General features: G+C 44.3%; 1 protein-coding gene across 2 annotated transcripts in view; it reads right to left on the bottom strand.

Moving 5' to 3' along the window:
- The window catches only part of LOC125626865 (acid-sensing ion channel 2), a 1352865-nt gene that overhangs the window by 1204479 nt on the left and 131250 nt on the right, over nucleotides 1-17136 (bottom strand). The window lies entirely within an intron of this gene.

A 17136-nucleotide genomic window follows, 5' to 3' on the forward strand; every position in this document is an offset into this window, starting at 1 on the left:
CAGAATTTGTGGTAGGTTTCAGAGTGGTAGCTGTGTTAGTCTGTATCAGCAAAAACAAGGAGGACAAGGACTCCTCCTAGAATCTGTGGTGTTGTTTTAGAGAAAGTGATGATGGCTGCAATGATAATCATCATAGCAATGATGTCACTTCCAGATTTACTAGTTAAAAGCTACGACAGCAATTTCTCGTGCAATAAATTCCAGGCAAATGCATATAAAACTAGCTGCTAATTACTTATAGATTCTAGTCTGTCGCTGAATGGTAATTCCCTCTCCTGCAGAGCTGTGTGTAATTGTTATTGGCCTGCACGTTGGCAGAGGTATGAATTATTACAGCAATCGAGTGTGGTGTCCTTCGGCTTATGGGAAAAGAAATTATCTGATCCCCAGAGTCAGCACGTCGGGTCCGCTGAGGCACTGGCCGTGGGATGCATTGAGTCACCAAAGATGTCATAGACTTCAGAGGGCAACTGTGCTTCCTAACAATTGGAGGAGCCCTGCATTCAAATGCAAAGAGATACAGCCCCGTGCCCTGGAGAACCTGTGTCTATACCATTGTCAGTAAAGCAGGAGGCAGATTAGAACATAATTTTATTTTAGGGAGCGAATGTAGAAACAAAAGTGTATGTTTCCCTAAACATGCAGCACGACACAGCAAAAACTGGGAGGAAAACAGGACAAAATTCGCTTTTGACTCACTCCAAGGGGTCTCCTGGGGATCTTTCCGTAGGGCTCATTAGAAAACTAGGTGAAAAGCTCAGCTGAAATAGATGTGTCTCAGGTTCAACTCTAGAGCCAATTGGAAAATGGTGGGGTGGTGGTGGTGGTGGGGAGTGTGTGTCTTTTTTATTTCCAGGTGGAATTTCAGCTTAAATTTAAAAAAAGAAAAGAAAAGGTTTTGGATAGAAAAATGCCACTTTTTGCTGAAATCCAAACATTTTGAAAAATGTCACCAAATTTTATTGGAGCATTTTGATTACGTTGAAAGTCCTATTTTGACACTTTGGGAATGAAAAGCTTCTGTTTTTCAATTTGAAATGAAACTTATTAGTTTTGACATAAAAACATTTGTAAAGTTCTTTTTTTAATCAAAATTGGAACAAAATGGTTTGATTTTTATCAAAATGAAACATTTTGGCCAACCCAACATCAATTCCTTCTTTGAAATTTTGTTCTAGGGGAAATTTGCCTTTGTTGGGTTCATTGGTTTGTTTTTGTTTGTGGAGAAAAAAATATCCCCAGAAAAATCATAGAATTTTCCACAAAATGGAAAATCTGGTTCCCGACCATCACTGAGCTTCTACGATTGGTGGAAACACAGCCCCAGGTTCACTTGAGTCTTGGCCCCAGTCTTATTTAAAAATCAGTCTTAGTCTCTGTCAAGGTTCCTTCCCCACTCTGAACTCTAGGGTACAGATGTGGGGACCTGCATGAAAGACCCCCTAAGCTTATTCTTACCAGCTTAGGTTAAAAACTTCCCCAAGGTACAAACTTTGCCTTGTCCTTGAACCGTATGCTGCCACCACCAAGCGTTTTAAACAAAGAACAGGGAAAGAGCCCACTTGGAGATATCTTCCCCCAAAATATCCCCCCAAGCCCTACACCCCCTTTCCTGGGGAAGGCTTGAGAAGAATCCTCACCAAATTGTACAGGTGAACACAGACCCAAACACTTGGATCTTAAGAACAATGAAAAATCAATCAGGTTCTTGAAAGAAGAATTTTAATTAAAGAAAAGGTAAAAGAATCCCCTCTGTAAAATCAGGATGGTAAATAGCTTACAGGGTAATCAGATTCAAAACACAGAAAATCCCTGTAGGCAAAACCTTAAGTTACAAAAAGACACAAAAACAGGAATATACGTTCCCTCCAGCACAGCTTATTTTACCAGCCATTAAACAAAAGGAAATCTAACACATTTCTAGGTAGATGACTTCCTAACTTTACAGGAGTTGTAAGGCTGCATTCCTGATCTGTTCTCTGCAAAAACTTCACACAGACAGACCAACCCTTTGTTCCCCACACTCCAGATTTGAAAGTATCTTGTCCTCTCATTGGCCATTTTGGGTCAGGTGCCAGCTAGGTTACCTTAGCTTCTTAACCCTTTACACGTGAAAGTGTTTTGCCTCTGGCCAGGAGGGATTTTATAGCACTGTATACAGAAAGGTGGTTACTCTTCCCTTTATATTTATGACAGTCTCTCTGAAAAGCTTTTCAGAGAGTACTGAATCTGACTGGAGTTACCGGTTGTACGTGTGATTTGGTAATGAATTTTTCTGACACAGCAAAACTCCAATCTCCTGATATTCTTCCAAACACTGTGTCCCAGCAGTGCTGCCCATATTTTCAGAACCAGGTTTGGCTCATCCCTTGCTTTCCATATTGTGGGCTGTTCCCTTTGTCTTCTATTTTCCAAAGAACTGGAAGGAATTTTCCATCCATGTCCAAAACTAGAGTCACAAAACCAAAGAATCTTAGCATTACTAGACATCTAGTCTTTTCAGACAGTAGTGACTTATCTCTGCTACTCTAATGAGCACTAGGAAATATTCTTATCCCTTTGGGTGGAAAGCTACAACATTTAGCCATGCATGAAGTTAATTTAGTGGCCTGAAATATCTGGCAGTTTTGCTAGTTATAGATTTCCCTCCTATAAGTTATTTGTGCTCTGCCTCAAAGTGAAAATTAAGGCAAAACCTTATTTATAGTCAGAAAGATCCCCACTTCTTAAGTATGTAGTTCCAAATGTCATACCATCCATCTTACAGTGAAAGCCCTAGCATTAATCCACCAGAGGGAATTGTTATTTAGGAGAAATTTGCAACCATTCAAACTGAACACAGTATATTTTTAAATGGAATTCCCCAAACATACTATGTTATTGCACACAGTTACTGTTTTTTGTGGTGTTGACTCCTTTTGATCAGTGTAGTCATTTGGTTTGCAAAATAAGAGTTTTTCTAGGCTGGGATGAGGCTGGAGATGCAGGAAAAAAGTCATTGAAAATTTAAGGTTTCAGAGTAACAGCCGTGTTAGTCTGTCTTCGCAAAAAGAAAAGGAGTACTTGTGGCACCTTAGAGACTAACCAATTTATTTGAGCACGAGCTTTCGTGAGCTACAGCTCACTTCATCGGATGCATAGCGTGGAAACTGCAGCAGACATTATATACACACAGAGATCATGAAACAATACCTCCTCCCACCCCACTGTCCTGCTGGTAATAGCTTATCTAAAGTGATCATCAAGTTGGGCCATTTCCAGCACAAATCCAGGTTTTCTCACCCTCCACCCCCCCACACACAGCAGGAGAGTGAGTTAGGAAAAACTTTTTCACTAAGAGGGTGTTGAAACACTGGAATGCGTTACCTAGGGAGGTGGTAGAATCTCCTTCCTTAGAGGTTTTTAAGGTCAGGCTTGACAAAGCCCTGGCTGGGATGATTTAACTGGGAATTGGTCCTGCTTTGAGCAGGGGGTTGGACTAGATGACCTTCTGGGGTCCCTTCCAACCCTGATATTCTATGATTCTATGATTCTATGATGATCACTTTAGATAAGCTATTACCAGCAGGAGAGTGGGGTGGGAGGAGGTATTATTTCATGATCTCTGTTTGTATATAATGTCTGCTGCAGTTTCCACGCTATGCATCCGATGAAGTGAGCTGTAGCTCACGAAAGCTCATGCTCAAATAAATTGGTTAGTCTCTAAGGTGCCACAAGTACTCCTTTTCTTTTTATTGAAAATTTAAACTACTCTATTAGCTGGTAAAGTAGCAAACATGGTGTGATGGATTTGGAGCAATAATTTATTAGTACTGTCTGCTGCTCTGGCTACTGGGGTGTATTTTGTATGGCGATATTGGTTTACCCCAACAGTAGTTTGTCTGGAAAAACAGACATGAAGGAAAAGAATGGCTCGAGACAGCCACCTCTCAGCAAACACTCAAGGATGGTTAAGGGACAATGCCAGAACCAGTCGCTTTGGTGACTTTGCCTCTGTCTCCTACCAACTTCAAGGACATCGTGGGCACACTTTTAAGATAAAGGACAGCGTTGGCACAAGCCCAGATGGGGATAAACTGGCTATGAAGTAATTTAGGCTTCAAATGAGAATGGTGTCAATCCTCAGAGGAGGGTGGTTCAAACCATCAGAGGAGGAGGTTCCAGAACAGCCCACCAACAGGAACAGTGGGGGAAAACAATCTGACTAATTTTAAGACTTAGCTTGATAAATTTATGAACAAGATGATTTGGCTGGGCTGCCTGCTATAGCAGGGGGCTCTACTTGAGGACCCCGGAGGTCCCTTCTATGTATGTTCCTATGTAACCTACAAAACTGGTTTTCACCAGGACAGGAAAAAGCTTGCAAACACAGAAGAACAAAAGAACTCCCACAAGAGAGACAATGGTTCAGGGGAAGCTGATTGCACTCCAGGACCTCTCTAGGGGTGTTGGATGAAGTTAGGCCTGCCGAGATCTCCGTCAGGAGACATGCAGGCAGACTTTATTGTTTTAAAATCTTCTTTCTCTAGTGCTTTATTCCTATTGCCAAAATGAATGCTTTGGTTTCAGAAGGCTGTCAGATCACGGCATACTACTAGCTCCAGACTCCTGAGTTTGGACACAAGTAATTCTTCCCTTCAGTCAGACCCGCTGGGCAAGCATGGTGGATATACAGGGTGCTGAAGGGCAGGGCTCAGTCTCCGAGTGAGAGAATTACAAAATTCCATCCCAGAAGAGATAGAGGCACAAGGCCTAAGAAAGGAGGTGTCTGAAGACATGACAGAGATGCAGCCAGCCCTGTAACTGTTATGTTTCACAGCATAAACACAGATAAGTTAGATAAAAACATAAAATACTCTTGCTGGAAGGCAGCAACATAATGTTACTTTATTTCTTAGAATTCAGAATCCTAACATGCAAGAACGCCAAACCAGAGAGAGACAAAGCAGGCTGCTCCCTAAAAATAGAGAGGCACAATTCTCCCATCACCACCACCACACACACACACACACACACTCTAGACTGGTTGTGTACAGATTAACTGCTCCTTGGCTCAGATCACATGCTACCCTAAGTAGCCCCCTAACCTGCAAGCAGGACTAGGAAGAGTCCCACAAAAATTAAAGTGGTAGATCCCAGTTTTCAATACGCCACAGTAACTGAGGCACATTGCTCACAGAAGCACTCAAAAAAGCATTGCACAAAAACCATTTAATTGAAATTTCAAAAGTTTGAAAACTTGTAATCAGCTGCACTGGGGCTTTTGTCCCAATGGGGCGCCCCAACAAAAAGCGGACAGACCCACAGCGGGGATAAGCTGTTATTGCTCCAATGGTGCTAAACTCCAGAAGCACCATCCCAACTTTTGCCAGCTGAGGATTGCCCCCTGGTGTACATAGACTGCATGGGAATGAGAAAAGGGCTTGCACCAGGCGAACTTGCCCTGGTCTGAAACCAGGGTGACAACTTCACCTGTGCAAGGCACTCCTCACACCAGTGTGGCAGGACTACTCTAGAAGCTTCTAAGACTTTGTGTTCCCGTGATTTCTATCATAACATCTTGCTGAACAGCGTGTAATATGCCAACTAATGTAGTGTGTGCATGTGCACATGTGTATGTCACTGCCCTCTGCTGGATGGAATCAGACCTGCTTGTGCTGTCCTCTAGCAGTTGGATATTGCAAGGAGTTTAGAAGACTTCCCACTGTTAGGGGAGGTGCCCAACCAGCTCACACAGTGAGCCAGTGCTCTTGGATCTTACATTCCCAACTTTCATCCCCATCGTGATTCAACTCACAGTCGCAAAGTCTGCATGTGTGTGTGGATTTGCTGTGAGTGGTAGAAGTCCGTGGGGGGCACTCAGATCTCATGGGAAAGGGCATCAGTGTCAGAACCTGGATAGACAGAGTAGCATCAATTCCCATATTAATCACCTCTACACAAAGTACTTTAACAAACTTGCCTTATACTGAGAGAGGGGAGCAAACATGAGGAAGAACTTTTTTATAAGTAGTGGAACATTCCCACCCATGGAATTCATTACATCTCATTAGCTTTGGTGCACTCAATTCTGCATCCTCCCCAGCAAATCTGTTGCAAGATCTATATGTATATCCTTAGAGGACAGAGGAATCTTTTATTTTAAACAAAACCCCTAAATTGTCATTTTTATTCAAGAAACTAGAGACTTAACCTTCATGTGCCTGCATTGTCTTGATGGAGTTCCAGCCATAAAAATCTATACAATACACAGCTTCTGTGCTGATGGATGGGAAGCTGTAAATCTCATGGTTACTAGTGCCATATGATTCCTTGCTTACTGCAACGAGCACTTGGTGGCTATAAATCCTTGTCTACTTTTCTAAAAGGGCCCATTTGAGACGCTTCAGTGATATTTGGATTGTTCTCTGGGTATTCGGGTGCTTCTTAAAAAAGAACATTACACTCCATCTCAGGAAGGGAACGAGACGTCTCAGCGAAGCCTGCAAAAGAATCCTAACATTAGCATGACCGTTATTCTTGCTGCCATCAGGGATTGTCGTAGGGATGCTTTGTCTCCAATGTTCCTGTCTCTGTGCTTTTCATTACCTAGTCTAAAGGACTGTGGGTCAGATGTATCTACAGATGCAAATACACACCTGCTGGGGTTTTCCAAAGCTCCTGGGGCTCAGATCCTCAAATGTAGGTAGGATGACTAACTTCCATCCATCTCAGTGCCTCCTTACTAAGACAGGTAGATAGAACAGCCTGTGTAATGCCCCACCTGTAATGGAAGCTGCTGGCTTGAAAGAGCAATGGGAGCAGTGCAAGTTGATTTAGTTGGGGTTGGTCCTGCTTTGAGCAGGGGGTTGGACTAGATGACCTCCTGAGGTCCCTTCCAACCCTGATATTCTATGGTTCTAGGGGATACATCAACTCATCCAGATATTTGCCTAGTTTTACAATAAGCTACATAAAAAGCACTTAGCGAAGTCAGTCAAACTAAAATTTCATACAGACCATGACTTGCTTATATGGCTCTATATACTATACACTGAAATGTAAGTACAATATTTATATTCCAATTGTTTATTGCAGAATGGTATGGTAAAAATGAGAAAGTAAGCTATTTTTCAGTCATAGTGTGATGTGACACTTTTGTATTTTGATGTCTGATTTTGCAAGCAAGTCATTTTTAAGTGAGGTGAAACTTGGGGGTACGCAGGAGAAATCAGACTCCTGCAAGGAGTACAGTCATCTGGAAAGGTGGAGAGCCACTGTTCTGGAGAACTCCAAGGATTCTGAGGCCATTGAAGCAGGGGGAGCTCAAGCCCAGGATAGTATTCGGGGTTTTTTTCGGGGGGAACAGCAGGGAAGAGCAGCAGACAGCTTTCCCCCCACCCCATGCCCCCTTGGAGCATTGCTACAAAGCGGCAGCGGTAGAAACACCTGGTGGAGTCTGGAGGAAGGCTGCCCAGCACTGGGAGAGAGAGAAGCCAGTTGTGAGAGCGACAGCAACTGGCACCAGAAAACAAGCGACAGTAAGTAGGGAGCCAGTGGCTAGGGTCCCCAGAGCCTGAGCTGAGTCATTGAAAGGGCTCCAGGCCCAGAGTTGAAAGGGAGATGGTTCGGTTCAGGAGGGACAGAAAAGACAGAAATAATGGGAACAGAAGGGACGTCCCAGAAGGGGCAATACCTAGAATAGAAAAGAGAGTTGGACAAGGGAAAGTGAAAGGAAGAACAGTACAATTAAACAAGAGGGGAAATGAAGTAATCTAAGAATTTATTAGAAAAATATTATGAAAAAAGTAAAGCAAGAATGAAAAGGGAAGGAAATAAGAGAGAAACTGTCATGATAGAGAAACAGACTTAAGAAATAAAGGAAGAGAGCTGTAGCGAAAGTAAGAAAATAGGTACCCGTGTCTTTATTTAAGATGGAACTCAAAACAGGAAATAAAGATTGCACAAGAGGATTGCTCAGGAGATAACAAAACACCCGAAGAGCTTTTCCTCCAAACGCTGGGCTTCTAGAAGCTAAAACCTGAGAAACCGAAAAGGGGATATTTAACTGGGGGGGCGTGGGGGTTATGGTCTATTGTCTTGTATTTTCTAATTGTAGCAGTTCCTGCTAAAACAACCTACCATATATACTCGTTCATTAGCCTGTTCATTTATAAGCCGACCCTGCAAGATGGGTAGGTAAAAATGGCAAAAACTGTATGACCCTTTCATAAGCTGACCCTATATTTCAGGGGTTGGCAGACTTTGGCTCCCGGCCCATCAGGGTAAGCCGCTGGTGGGCTGGGACATTTTGTTTACCTGGAGCGTCCACAGGCACAAAGTCCCTCAGCTCCCAGTTTCTGCAGTTTGCTGTTCCCAGCCAATGGGAGCTGCGGGAAGCGGCGTGGGCTGAGGGAAGTGCTGGCTGCCACTTCCCGCAGCGCCCGTTGGCTGGGAATGGTGAACTGTGGCCAGTGGGAACTGCAGGGCTCCATGCCTGAGGATGCTCCAAGTAAACAAAATGTCCCAGCCCTCCAGCGGCTTACCCTGACGGGCCAGGAGCCAAAGTTTGCTGACTCCTGATCTACAATGACACTGTATTAGATATTTAATTCTATAAAGCTTAAAATCGTCAACTTTTGGTGTAGACCTATTGATAAGCCGACCCCCGCTCTTTGATGCTTCATTGTTTTACCAAAAAAAATTCAGCTTATGAATGAGTATATATGGTAATCTGATTTACACCCCCCAGCACATTGGAAAGTTGGCGCCTGTAGCTCCAGCCCCGGAGTCGGTGCCTAGACAAGGAGCCGCATAGTAACTTCTGAAGAGCCGCATGTGGCTCCAGAGCCACAGGTTGGTCACCCCTGGCCTCGTCTGACCCCCTGTATTACATAGGCTATAGAACTTGCTTGAATTCATTCCTCTTTGAACTACCACAGGCCTTTTAGAAAAAAATCCCTTCTTGATTTAAAAATTGCCAGGGATGAATTGAGCATTTGCTCAAGAAACTTCCTGAAAAAGCACAAGATCAAATCTGCACAGACACACCCCTGGAACCCCGACCTGGGATATTCTATCTACTACCCAAGATCCATAAACCTGGAAATCCTGGATGCCCCATCATCTCAGGCATTGGCACCCTGACAGCAGGATTGTCTGGCTATGTAGACTCCCTCCTCAGGCCCTACGCTACCAGCACTCCCAGCTACCTTCGAGACACCACTGACTTCCTGAGGAAACTTCAATCCATCGGTGATCTTCCTGATAACACCATCCTGGCTACTATGGATGTAGAAGCCCTCTACACCAACATTCCACACAAAGATGGACTACAAGCCGTCAAGAACACTATCCCCAATAATGTCACGGCTAACCTGGTGGCTGAACTTTGTGACTTTGTCCTTACCCATAACTATTTCACATTTGGGGACAATGTATACCTTCAGATCAGCGGCACTGCTATGGGTACCCGCATGGCCCCACAGTATGCCAACATTTTTATGGCTGATTTAGAACAACGCTTCCTCAGCTCTCGTCCCCTAAAGCCCCTACTCTACTTGCGCTATATTGATGACATCTTCATCATCTGGACCCATGGAAAAGAAGCCCTTGAGGAATTCCACCATGATTTCAACAATTTCCATCCCACCACCAACCTCAGCCTGGTCCAGTCCACACAAGAGATCCACTTCCTGGACACTACAGTGCTAATAAACAATGGCCACATAAACACCACCCTATACCGGAAACCTACTGATCGCTATTCCTACCTGCATGCCTCCAGCTTTCACCCTGACCACACCACACGATCCATCGTCTACAGCCAAGCTCTGTGATACAACCGCATTTGCTCCAACCCCTCAGACAGAGACAAACACCTACAAGATCTCTGTCAAGCTTTCTTACAACTACAATACCCACCTGCAGAAGTAAAGAAACAGATTGATAGAGCCAGAAGAGTTCCCAGAAGTTACCTACTACAGGACAGGCCTAACAAAGAAAATAACAGAACGCCACTAGCGGTCACCTTCAGCCCCCAACTAAAACCCCTCCAACGCATTATTAAGGATCTACAACCTATCCTAAAGGATGACCCAACACTCTCACAAGTCTTGGGAGACAGGCCAGTCCTTGCCTACAGACAGCCCCGCAACCTGAAGCAAATACTCACCAACAACCACATACCACACAACAGAACCACTAACCCAGGAACTTATCCTTGCAACAAAGCCCGTTGCCAATTGTGCCCACATATCTATTCAGGGGACACCATCACAGGGCCTAATAACATCAGCCACACTATCAGAGGCTCGTTCACCTGCACATCCACCAATGTGATATATGCCATCATGTGCCAGCAATGCCCCTCTGCCATGTACATTGGTCAAACTGGACAGTCTCTACGTAAAAGAATAAATGGACACAAATCAGATGTCAAGAATTATAACATTCATAAACCAGTCGGAGAACACTTCAATCTCTCTGGTCACGCAATCACAGACATGAAGGTCGCTAGCTTAAAACAAAAAAACTTCAAATCCAGACTCCAGCGAGAAACTGCTGAATTGGAATTCATTTGCAAATTGGATACTATTAATTTAGGCTTAAATAGAGACTGGGAGTGGCTAAGTCATTATGCAAGGTAGCCTGTTTCCTCTTGTTTTTTTCTACCCCCCCCCCCCAGATGTTCTGGTTTAACTTGGATTTAAACTTGGAGAGTGGTCAGTTTAGATGAGCTATTACCAGCAGGAGAGTGAGTTTGTGTGTGTATGGGGGTGGGGGGGATGTGAGAAAACCTGGATTTGTGCAGGAAATAGCCCGACTTGATTATGTAAAGAGTTGTCACTTTGGATGGGCTAGCACCAGCAGGAGAGTGAATTTGTGTGGGGGGGTGGAGGGTGAGAAAACCTGGATTTGTGCTGGAAATGGCCCACCTGATGATCACTTTAGATAAGCTATTACCAGCAGGACAGTGGGGTGGGAGGAGGTATTGTTTCATATTCTCTGTGTATATATAAAGTCTGCTACAGTTTCCACGGTATGCATCTGATGAAGTGAGCTGTAGCTCACGAAAGCTCATGCTCAAATAAATTGGTTAGTCTCTAAGGTGCCACAAGTACTCCTTTTCTTTTTGCGAATACAGACTAACATGGCTGTTACTCTGAAACCAGGGATGAAGAATGCCCAACAAGCCTTGTTAAAATGTTCCTGAGGTTATGTACTCTCAGAGTTGCATCCGATGAAGTGAGCTGTAGCTCATGAAAGCTTATGCTCAAATAAATTGGTTAGTCTCTAAGGTGCCACAGAAAAGTCCTCCTTTTCTTTTTGCGAATACAGACTAACACGGCTGTTACTCTAAAACCAGAGTTAAAAATGTGAGTCTTATTTCCACTCTGAATTTGTCTAGCTTCAACTTCCAGCCATTAGATCTTGTTAGACTTCTGTCCGCTAGACTAAAGAGCCCTCTATTACCATATTTTTGTTCCCCATGTAGGTACTTATAAACTGTGATCAAGTCACCCTGACCCTTCTCTTTGGTAAGCTGAATAGATAATGGATGGCCATGTCAGTACCTAAATTAGAGATAGCTGAAGTGGAGGGAATGACAGAAGCTAATACAAACAATGAACTGAATCTTGAAATAGCTATGTAGCTTTCACTCTGCCAAACTCCCACTGAAGTCAATGAGCATTTTGCCTGGGAAAACACTGAGTTGAGACCTCAAGATTTGCTGTATATGTATGCTTAAATGATCCCAGTTGTGTTCCCTAGCAAAGTCAATGGAAAGATTGCAATGGGAGAAAGAACAAGACTCTCCCACCTTTATTTACACTGAGTCATACTTTTCTACCTGGTTTCTCAAAGTGAAAAAAATGGGGCCAGAGCTTTAGTAAGGTAAAAGGCAGCAGAGTCTGGCCCTAAATAAAGAAAACAACTTGGATAGCTCAAATGATTGGTGACAGGCCGTAGAACCTTTCACTTCTGAAGTGACCGTTGGAATCCTGTTCTGATCAATAGGAAGGAAAGTTCAGATCCTCAGAGGTATTTAGCTGCCTGACTCCTACTGAAATTCATCCTGGCTCTGTGGGAGTGGATGTGATAGGATTCAGTGTGTGTCAGCCCAGTTCCCGAGGGGCAAGTCTCCATATCACAGATGCCAGCGCAGCAACTGTCTCTAATTGGCTCCTTCAGTAACAGACTCACTGGGGAGGCAAAGGTTGATGGAGCCTGTTGGTTCATGCTCCTCTTTCTTCTATCTCCAGCAGGTCAGAGCTGAAGCATGGCTGTGAGGTTAACAAGGGGACCAGGGCGCTGAAGAAAATACCTGGCGTCTGCACTAAGAACATGTACATTCAAGTCAGAGCAGAAAACCAGACATGGACTCGCTCCCCGTGATGAGTGGGTGTGATCCAACTGAAAACATTGGTGCCACTTTAAGATCAAACTTTATTTCAGATAAAAACGCATTAAAAAAAAAAAACCCAGTTCAGGTATTTTCCTCTTACGCAGCAGGCAGTCACACCAGAGATCATTTAATGAGCTGAGATGTTAAAGTTGTGTATTGATGGCTGAGGATAAAGCCAATTCCTGCTGCAACTTGGCAAGCTGGTACGGATAACTTCTAATAGACGGTTGAGCCTGCAGTGTGAGCTCTCCAAGCTGTGCTGTTCAGTGTGTGCATTTATTTTTTGGCAGGTGAGATTTATGGGCTTACAGGTGGCAGATCCTGGCATTGGACTCATCATAATCCCTGGGAAAGAAAAATACCTGATGGACACAGAAATTACAGCTGACTTCCTTCCATCACATTGATGCTCGGTACTTGACTTTGCTGTGGGAAAAGTGGCATACAGAATAGTAATGGGTTTGGGAATACCTACTTGTTAACTGAGTTCCTGTGTCTTTTTTTTTTAAAGCTGTCTGGGCTTGGGGGAGTTTAGACATCTTAGTTAAAGAGGATGGAGAGCAATTTTATAGGCTACCTTAAGAAAAAAAATAAAAGTTCTCACGTAAATTTAATCCTGGTGAAAGTTTCTGGAGACCAAAGTCCTGTCTTCAGCCAGGGTGAAATTCAACCCTGCTCTTCTCCAGAACACTTGACTGTCACTTTATCCATTACTGAAATTGCCTATTCTGGGATGGAATGTGGGATCTATTGAACTCTGCACAAAAGACGTGGAGATAAATATAACAGATGTGGGGGGAGAGGGGCAGACAGATACGGGAGATGTTTTCTTCTTTTTTATTTAGTATTTTCCCTTCTGGTTTTTGAAACGTTAGGCCTCATATGGATCACATGTTCAAGTTTTCTCTGCAGGCAGGATGGTTGGAAACTTACTGCAACAATCAAAATTTTAAAAATCTGAAATACTCTTAGATTCTCATGACTCCTGAAGCTGGAGCTTTAAGAAAAAACACCTACTGTCACAAGCCTTGTGATCAAACCATGAGAGCTGGCAAGACTGAAATAAGCAGGGGATATCCTTTGTACTTGTCACTAGGTTTTAGTTTCAACAATTATATTATATAATTCCTATGACATAAATAAGAGCTTTACCTAATCTAAATCAGATGGGTTTCTAGAAAGCTAAATAAAGCTTTATTCATTGATAAACAGATCACCGAACAGACGGAAGACCTGGACAAAATTCCGGGTTGATAGCATGTGTGGACTTGTTTGTGACCTCTGTCATCTGAAGTGAGCTTCCTTCTTATCCAAATGACAAGCTTAACTTCTGCTAAGTACAGATGCATCCCAAACCACCTGAACGCTCTCCAGAGAAATGCTGGGATCTTGCTTTACATGCTGATGACTCTGCGTAAATTTTAATACATTAAGAAAATCCTTAAGGTTTCCTTTTATTTTCTTTTGTGTCTGGGTTTTTCTCCTAATGGCCTCAGACAACCACTGCAGTGCACAAAGTGTGCAAAACCTCTCCAGAATAAAAAAATAAACAAAAGAAAAATAAACTTTACAATTAATCGTGGGATTAATTAGTGGGGAGATGGAAATGCATGTTCCAAACCGCTCTAATTAAAGGCTGTGCAATTCATAGCCTCACAGTACTGGAAGAGTAAAGAACACGGGGGCCGGGTCCCCAACTGGTGTAAATCTGCTTAGCTCCATCAACTTCAAAAGAGCTACATCAATTACACCAGTGGAGGATTTGGCCCATCCCCCTCTGATGGGCTGTTTGAAGCAGTATGCTTCCAAAGGATTTATCCCGTTGATTCGGCAGGGCAGGCCCATATGACGCTTTATTGCTCTGAAAGCAAATAATTCCATTACTCTCTTAAGGAGGAACACGGGGTTTGCTACAGCAAGAAGGGGACATCCAGGGCAGTACTCTGGCAGTGGCCAATGTTGGATACATCCAAGGAAAGCACAAAGCTCCATAGAACAATGTAAATGTGGTCAGTATTGTCCCGTGGGAGGGGTATTTCTTTCTGAAGCCTGCATGCGGATAGCCCTGGTCATTTCATCTACGGGCTTGTCTCCCCAGCAAGCTAGTAGGCCAAGCTGCACCTGAACTGAGGTATAGCACTAGCCACATGGGACATGTGGCAAGCGGGAGTGCTGTAGATTCACGTCCTGGCATGCCATGCAGTAACGAGCCACGTAGACAAGCCTTTCGCCATGGCCTTCTCAAAAGGGACATGCAAAATAACCATTGGGGTGCAACCCAGAAGCCCTGACACATGTGGCCCCCTGACTTCTCCAGGAAGTTGATCAAGTATTTGCTGACATGGGGGCAAAAGACTGGACTTCCAGCAGCGAGGTGGTGTATTTCTGATACACTGTCGGTGAGAGCATAGAGCAGATCAGGACTTTTTTGACAAAACATCTTTTTCATCAAAAAGTACTGAATTGGTGAAAGCGAAATTTTTTTCCAGCAAAAGACTGGAGGGATGGGTTGTGAAAGGGTTAATGTGGGCCGGAGAGGCCAATTAACCCACCTAGTTGCACCTGGCGGGTGAGCCAGGCATAGTTAGAGATGAAGCCAGCTTGGGAGGAGCTGGGTAGTGTTATAAAGGGAGGAAACCTGGAGCAGAAGGGGAGCCCAGCATGAGAGGGAGGAGCCTTGCAGTCACTCTCTGGAGCCCAGTAGAAGCATTGGCCCTGGAATCCTCTGCAGGGTAGAGAAACCTGGCAGGAGGCCATGGAGAAGCCTCTGGGACAGAGCAGGCTCTGGTGATAAAAGGGCAGGATCTGGTCTTCTAGGGAGAGAGACCCTGTGAGGTGTTCAAGGGAGGAACAGAGAGGGATGAAAGTTCAAGCCCAAGGAGGGCAGAAGTTGGCTTTATGTTTACCCTTTTGGTTTGGGATTTATTGGGGATTTCACGGGAGAGCCCTACTGGTGAGTCCTGGCCCTGCAAGAAGGGTGAGCTTACAGAGGTTGTGGGAAAGGCTTGTCAAGAAGGAATCCAGGACGGTGACAGCAAGGAGTCAGGTGGAGTGACCCTTGACTGCCTGTCCTAGGGTCCCTGGGCTGGAGTCCAGTGTAGCGGGTGGGTCTGGGGACCCATGCCAGCCAATGGGAAGGTGGCGTGAAGCCATTGAGAAGGGGATATGGATATTGGAAGCCCTGAGAAAAGAATGGATGGACCACTAGGCCCCAAATCGAGGACAGCCAACTGGATGTATATTGTTGCACTTGCTGTTAACCTGGAAGGGATGGGAGAACCTGCTATGCCACACCCAGCCACGAGGGGGCATGCCAGTGGTGAGTCGCTCTTCTACACTTGGTTCTGACTAATATTGCCATTAAAACAACGTTTACAAAAGTTTTCGGAGTAACAGCCGTGTTAGTCTGTATTCGCAAAAAGAAAAGGAGTACTTGTGGCACCTTAGAGACTAACCAATTTATTTGAGCATGAGCTTTCGTGAGCTACAGCTCACCTCATCGGATGCATACTGTGGAAACTGCAGAAGACATTATATACACAGAGACCATGAAACAATACCTCCTCCCACCCCACTCTCTTGCTGGTAATAGGTTATCTAAAGTGATCATCAAGTTGGGCCATTTCCAGCACAAATCCAGGTTTTCTCACCCCCCCCCCCCAAAACTCACTCGCCTGCTGGCAATAGCTCATCCAAACTGACCACTCTCCTTACAATGTGCATGATAATCAAGGTGGGCCATTTCCAGCATAAATCCAAGTTTAACCAGAACGTCGGGGGGGGTAGAAAAAAAACAAGGGGAAATAGGCTACCTTGCATAATGACTTAGCCACTCCCAGTCTCTATTTAAGCCTAAATTAATAGTATCCAATTTGCAAATGAATTCCAATTCAGCAGTTTCTCGCTGGAGTCTGGATTTGAAGTTTTTTTGTTTTAAGCTAGCGACCTTCATGTCTGTGATTGCGTGACCAGAGAGATTGAAGTGTTCTCCGACTGGTTTATGAATGTTATAATTCTTGACATCTGATTTGTGTCCATTTATTCTTTTACGTAGAGACTGTCCAGTTTGACCAATGTACATGGCAGAGGGGCATTGCTGGCACATGATGGCATATATCACATTGGTGGATGTGCAGGTGAACGAGCCTCTGATAGTGTGGCTGATGTTATTAGGCCCTGTGATGGTGTCCCCTGAATAGATATGTGGGCACAGTTGGCAACGGGCTTTGTTGCAAGGATAGGTTCCTGGGTTAGTGGTTCTGTTGTGTGGTATGTGGTTGTTGGTGAGTATTTGCTTCAGGTTGGGGGGCTGTCTGTAGGCAAGGACTGGCCTGTCTCCCAAGATTTGTGAGAGTGTTGGATAGGTTTCAGGATAGGTTGTAGATCCTTAATAATGCGTTGGAGGGGTTTTAGTTGGGGGCTGAAGGTGACGGCTAGTGGCGTTGTGTTATTTTCTTTGCTAGGCCTGTCCTGTAGTAGGTAACTTCTGGGAACTCTTCTGGCTCTATCAATCTGTTTCTTCACTTCCGCAGGTGGGTATTGTAGTTGTAAGAATGCTTGATAGAGATCTTGTAGGTGTTTGTCTCTGTCTGAGGGGTTGGAGCAAATGCGGTTGTATCACAGAGCTTGGCTGTAGACGATGGATCGTGTGGTGTGGTCAGGGTGAAAGCTGGAGGCATGTAGGTAGGAATAGCGGTCAGTAGGTTTCTGGTATAGGGTGGTGTTTATGTGACCATTGTTTATTAGCA

The sequence above is a fragment of the Caretta caretta genome, chromosome 27, assembly GCF_965140235.1.
Source record: "Caretta caretta isolate rCarCar2 chromosome 27, rCarCar1.hap1, whole genome shotgun sequence".
Classification (NCBI taxonomy): Eukaryota; Metazoa; Chordata; order Testudines; family Cheloniidae; genus Caretta; species Caretta caretta.